Source organism: Myotis davidii, unplaced genomic scaffold (genome assembly GCF_000327345.1).
Source record: "Myotis davidii unplaced genomic scaffold, ASM32734v1 scaffold143, whole genome shotgun sequence".
In the NCBI taxonomy this organism is placed as follows: Eukaryota; Metazoa; Chordata; class Mammalia; order Chiroptera; family Vespertilionidae; genus Myotis; species Myotis davidii.
In genome coordinates, this window is record NW_006294876.1 from 7463811 (window position 1) to 7469031 (window position 5221).

A 5221-nucleotide genomic window follows, 5' to 3' on the forward strand; every position below is an offset into this window, starting at 1 on the left:
TGGGAGGCTGCAAAGTTGTGCCAGGAAACTTTTCCTTAGGAGACGGCAATGCAAGTGGTTTGGGGGTTCCGTGCCGTTTCCCCCGAGAAGTGCGTCCCTCCCCAAAAGGAAAGAGGCGCTCCTGGGCTGAACAGAGGTTGGGGCGGCCAGTGGGGGGACAGTCACCCACAGGTCCCCGCTCCTCGGGCCGCTCTCGGCCCGGGAGTGTCCATCTGTGTCCCGTGTACAGGCGCTGGGCACCCTAATGCATTTCTGCGGACAGCGGCCGGCAGGCTGGGCGCGGGGTTCTGCGCTCCGCAGCCCGGACTTGAGAGTTCGGCGTCCGCGGCGCTGAGGGGCTGGGCGCGAGCCTGAACCAGGCGCGGGCGTTCCCAGACTCCCTTCCTGAAACACAGGGACACCCTCTCTTGACCTTGACTCCCAGTCTATTTCAGAAACCTCCTTCCCGTTTTCCCCAGCTGGAGAACTAGGGCAGGGAGCTGGCAGCTGTCAGGGTAGCTGCCTCGGAGACTTAAAATGAAGACGTTTCCTGTTCTTATTTGTCACCCAAGTATTCATTCGCTGAAGAGCATGGGTAGAGATTATCAAATGAAGGTCGCGGAGTAGATCCGCTTATTAGCGAGCGCACACCCTCAGCCACTTTATTTTAGCTCCCGCATCAGCTGGGCTTTCCACGAAAAACACACACGAAAAACTAATCACGAATCAGGGTGGCCTTAATTAATTAATTAACTGAACTCGTTCGAAAAAGAATCATCGAGAGGAGTGCGAGCGCACTAAGCCGCCTAAGCAGGTGTCTATTCAACAGCAAACAAGTACAGCCATACAAAGATTACTTCGGAGTTCTGTTCAGAAACACAGGGAAATTGCCACCAACTTCAGGCCTTAATGGGAGCTGTCCACAGTGCTGAATGGCATTAGCTGTGGAAAACGCCTAACTCCGGCCCCACGGTCTCACTGTCTGAGATAGATTCTGTCTCAGAAATCAGTAGCCTCGATTGTTCGTGCATAGAGTGAATGGATTTCGGGAAGTGCATAATTTTGAAGTTCCTATTTGCAAAGACACAGCAATGTCCAGAGGAGAACTTATGAAACCTAACGCTATTAATAGTCCATAGAAAATTAAAAGAGTTTGACTGAAAGAATGTTCATACTAAAGGGATCTACTAAATATTCCAATATGTTTCCTCCACTAGGAAGACACTTATAGGAACAAACTGGTAAATGACCTTGTCATAAAGTATGTAACATTGTCCTGTTCTTTAGAATTTTAAAGTTCAGAAATTATATGTAGGATATTACCTCTCTCAATCCTCAGTGGAAATATGTTGCAACATATATTACCATTTTTTTCATGAAAAAAAATTTATATGGCAAGAGTCTTCAGTCTTAATAACAAAAGTAAGCATGGTCTTTCCTGAAATAGATTTGGTTCAGTATTTACATGCAAATAAAATGCTAAACTTTAATTTCACCCTCAATGAAATGATTTCAAAGGATATGTGTATGTTTTTGAGCAACATGTAAAGACTACATTTTTCAAAATGGTGTCATATATCAAACAGTTAAACTTTTACCACTTACTGGATAAAAATATAGCCCTATCTTTCAGGAATTGGAATAGTGTGCCAAAATCTTTTGAATGAATGAAATTCATGAAATTAAAGATTCTCTACATTTTCCCAAGTAACTCATATGAGACAAGCTATCTATTTATTTTTTTAATATATTTTTATTAATTTCAGAGTGGGAGGAAGTGGGGGATAGAGATAGAAACATCAATGATGTGAGAGAATCATTGAATGGCTGCCTCCTGCATGCCCCCACTGGGGATCCAGCCTGAAACCTGGGCAGTGCCCTGAGCAGGCATGGAATCATGACCTCTTGGTACATAGGTTTATGCTTAACCACTGAACCACACCTGCCAGGTACAAGCTATCTCTTTAAAAAGAAAGAAATGTTACTATAAAAGGGAAGAAATTGAAATCAAATGATGGAATCATGCGTTTCAAAGAAATGGGAGATGACAAAGAAGTGAACTGATACTCTAAATAAATTCCATTGTGGAGTAGTTTGGAATGTGTGAATAACTGCTTTGGCAAAAGAATGACAGACATAAATTAATAATTACTAACTGGAAGATATTTTAAAATAGATTTTTAAAATTATAATTAAAATATTTCTAAAGTAACAAACTAAGGAGATAATCACATAAATACTTATTTGAAAGACAAAATTCTGACAGTATTTTTGCCTAAAGGAAAAGCAACTGGTGAGTATGTTGTGGGCAGGATCTGTGCACCTCAAGGCCCTTTTCTGAGGAAGACACTTTCTGGGAGGTTCTCAGCTATGATTCCTGCAATGCCAGCCTGACACTCAGTCAGCCCACACTGCTGCTTGTAGCCTGGGCCTGCTGCGCCAGGGCAGGTCTGGACTTGAACACTGTGGCTAATGATCTAGTATCTCTCCCTTCTCTGGATGATTTCTCTCCACTTCTGGTCCCTTGCCACCTCCTGGGACAGCGGTGGCGGGGCTGTGCTCCCACTGAGACCCCCAGAGAGCTAGCAAGGTGCCTCTCACTGGGCCCAGGAGACCTATCGCTGTGTCTGGCAGGTGGTTCTCTCCCACCTCAGGTGGAAGTAGAGCAGAGGCTCGGTATTTCCCTTCTTTCTCAGGAGAGGATGTTAGAGAACTCCAGAGAGGAAAGTAGAGTCAAATCCTATCCATACTGTTAAAAACAAAACAAAACAAAACAAAACAAAAAAAACTGGGTAGGAGCTAGAGAATTGAGTGGGGAAAAAATCTGATGTGTTTGTTTACACCATGTTTTCTAATCACCCAACTGAGGGCAAATATAGTTACTTAAAGAATAAAATCACACTGACCTTTGCATAGTGAGGACACAGTGACCATCTATTGCCTTTCTTGTGAACAAAACACACAGATACAGCGTACGGCCAAACAATGTGTACACACTTCAACAGCAGATAGCTCAGTGTTGAAAATGAAATGTATTTTAATAAACACTGCCTCTATATTCTTCAAAGTGTGTGGGGGGTACTCTATATTTAATTTGGAGATTAAGTTTGATTTTTTTGATATTAGTAACAGTGACTATATCTTTATTAGCTAAAATTTTACTTTTCACTTATTTAATTAAAAAAAAAAGTGACACAGGCCAGGCATTGTGCATTACAGCCCATCCATAGTTGTGATATAATCATTGAGATGGATTGAAAGAATACTACTTAGAGTACTTTCGTGGGTGGTTTTTGTTATGTGATTAATTTACTGTGGAAGAATTTATCACCAGACTATGGGCTATTTTGGGGATTCCAACATTATTAAAAACAATACTCCTTTTCCATATACATTGCCTGCCAACATCTTGCAGGTTGGGGAGATTTCATAGCTCCATGTTATTTCTTCCTCTGCTTTTCATCAATTAGTCTGGATAACTCTGTGCAGAGCTTATTGCATCATTGGGGCCACAGGTCCCTAGAGATGGGAGTCGCTTCCTGAAGAAGAGACTTTCTGTATTTCCACCTCTGAGTTGCATTCACAACTACTGGTGTCAGGGGTCACTGATGTGTCTCTCCTCGAAGGGAGCTGTCACCCAGATTCCAGTTAATGGGGGGAGACCTTTTGTTTCCCAAAGCCTCTCAGGAGGAAGCAATCCCACCCTCTGGGGTTTAAGGACTAATTAGCCTATTGTTATGTTACCTTTGTTCTCCCAGCAACACTGCTCCCTCCTTTCCTTCCCTTTTCTATCAACACAGACAAAATTAACCTGAAGAATTTACTTATTTTTTTTCTGTTAGATGTACCTTTTTATAGCTTAGAAATTCAATTAAGTTTTTTTTTTTTCTTCCTGGCTCTAACAACTTTTAGGCCCAATTAAAGTGAAATTATTGGAAATATTTGGAGGTATGAATTTTTTCAGTTACTTTTTCTTAGTATACATGGGAGTTATACAACTTCAAGTTTTATTAAATATTCACTCTTTAATTGCATTTATGACATTACAGTTCTACTATATTATTAATATATTATGAGATGTTTTCCATTTTCTTTCTGAGCAACTTCCCCTTTAAACCTACTTTTAAACCTACTTGGTATAATCTGAGCATCATTTGGGAAGATGTACTTCCACCAATTCATATTTTAGTATATGGAGTCGTATTTATGAACTAGAATGCTGAATAACAATGACTTTTAAAAACATTGGAACTTATTATTCTCATTGGTTTATTTAACAAAGCCAAATTAAACTATATCTGCTTGATCAAAAACGTAAATCAAAATAGCCCCACTAACACCAAAAGTCAATTTACATAGTATTTGTAATTCTTCGTTATTCCACTCAATGAACCTATGTCCCAAAGTGGGAGGAAGCAGAATATATCTGATGTGATTTTCATGTGAACATTTTCCCAGTCTGGCTGTCATTTTTGTGTTTAACAGATAATTCACTTCATTATTTAGAAAAACAGTTGGGCTTAAGATGAGGATTTTCTTGTTAAGGACAAGGACTCCTCATGAAGAGTCCTGAACACTTTCAGGCTCTGTGATAAGTTTTCATTTTATCTTTCTGTATAAAGAGGTAGCAGACTGAATTAGGCAGACACCATACAGTTTAGGAGCAGAGCCTGTGGGAATGAAGAAAAAAATCTGCATGCACTAGGGAAAACGACTATTTCCACTTACTCTACGTACTCTTCTAAAAATAATTTTCTTTGTGAGGGCATCTTGATGTACAGCTTATCATTACTGTACAGAAAAAATGAGGGGAAAATGGTGATGCTCAGTTGAATTTTCTGTTTTTGCAAAATGAACCTTCCTGGTTGTGTGTGCATGTGTGTGTGTGTGTGTGTGAGCGCATGCATATGTGCGTGTGTACATGCATGTGCATGTGTGTACACATGTGTGACATAAACTATTCAAGGGATATCTGTGTACAATTATGTGTACATAACCATGGAGAGTGAGGCAAAACTAAGTTAACAATTGTGAGTACATGAAACACAGAGATTATTCTTGTATTATTATTTAATAATCATTGTATTATTTTTCATATGAACAACTATAAACGTAATTTTGCTCCATACTGTATATATGTTGATTATTTTTGAGTTGAGCATGTATCTGAACCATTTCACCAAAGTTTGAGTGACAACAATTGATTTCATGGCCCTTTTCAAGTTTATTAGTTAATCTTTCC

At 39.9% G+C, this 5221-nt stretch overlaps 1 protein-coding gene across 1 annotated transcript in view; it reads left to right on the top strand.

Annotated features, from left to right (window-relative positions):
* The window catches only part of HCN1 (hyperpolarization activated cyclic nucleotide gated potassium channel 1), a gene marked incomplete at its 3' end in the record, with an annotated part of 290284 nt that overhangs the window by 384 nt on the left and 284679 nt on the right, over positions 1-5221 (top strand). The gene's annotated exons all lie outside the window — the stretch shown is intronic.